Source organism: Geospiza fortis, unplaced genomic scaffold, assembly GCF_000277835.1.
Source record: "Geospiza fortis unplaced genomic scaffold, GeoFor_1.0 scaffold132, whole genome shotgun sequence".
In the NCBI taxonomy this organism is placed as follows: Eukaryota; Metazoa; Chordata; class Aves; order Passeriformes; family Thraupidae; genus Geospiza; species Geospiza fortis.
The window spans coordinates 300243-301071 of NW_005054446.1; the positions used below are offsets into that span (position 1 = coordinate 300243).

The 829-nt window shown below is 45.0% G+C and overlaps 1 protein-coding gene across 1 annotated transcript in view; it reads left to right on the forward strand.

The window, feature by feature from the left end:
- Window positions 1-829, forward strand: part of CAMTA1 (calmodulin binding transcription activator 1) — a 245453-nt gene that overhangs the window by 28535 nt on the left and 216089 nt on the right. The window lies entirely within an intron of this gene.

Here is an 829-nt window from a genome sequence, read left to right on the forward strand (position 1 = left end):
AGGAATGACATGGAAAGATGAGACATTTTTGGAAAAACATCCAGGCAGACTAGATCCTTGTGCTGTGTCTCAGTGGGTGATTCTCTGACACTGGGGCTTCTTTGCCTTACAAAAACCCTTGCAGGGTTTTGTGCAGGGAGTTTTTTCCTTGGCTTCAAGCACAGGGCTGGTTTGGTCCAGATAAGAGTATCCCAAAACTTAATGCCTTGCCAGGCAGGGGGAGGGATGCTGGAATGAAGAGGAATGAAATGCCCTTGGTGGTTGTCTTTCTCCAAAAGTTATCTGATGTAAATATTACGTTCCCTGCATAAATTTAGTATAGATAATTGACTGCATCTTGCTTGGAAATGGGTACCAAAGGTTGTTTTATAGCTTCTGTGTAATTGAAATTCCAGGAGGAGAGGCCTTTGTCTTGGAAACCACATTTGAATTACTTTTTTATTGGAGTGTTAAAGCAATACGTTACAATGTGAGGGGTTCAGTGTGCATGTGTGTCAATAATTACCAGATTTCCACAGTTACAGTGGATAAAGAAAACTGTTGGAAAAGCATGTCAATCTTTCTCTGAAAAGCAGCCATCCAGCAGTTGTGTTGACAGCCAGGAGTGTTCTGACCTAAGCAGAGCCTCCTTGGCACAGGTAGGGGTCAGTGCCAGTGCAGGACCTGCAGCTGATGCTGGGGCTGCGCAGCCTCGTGCCCTCGGTGCTGAAAACAGTTTGTGAAACAAGAAACCAGTGCTCCAACGTGGAAATGGGAAAACTTTAAGGAACCTGTCTGCAGGGAGGTTAATAATAACAAGCCAAAGTGGCTGGAAACAGGAGCTGCCCAA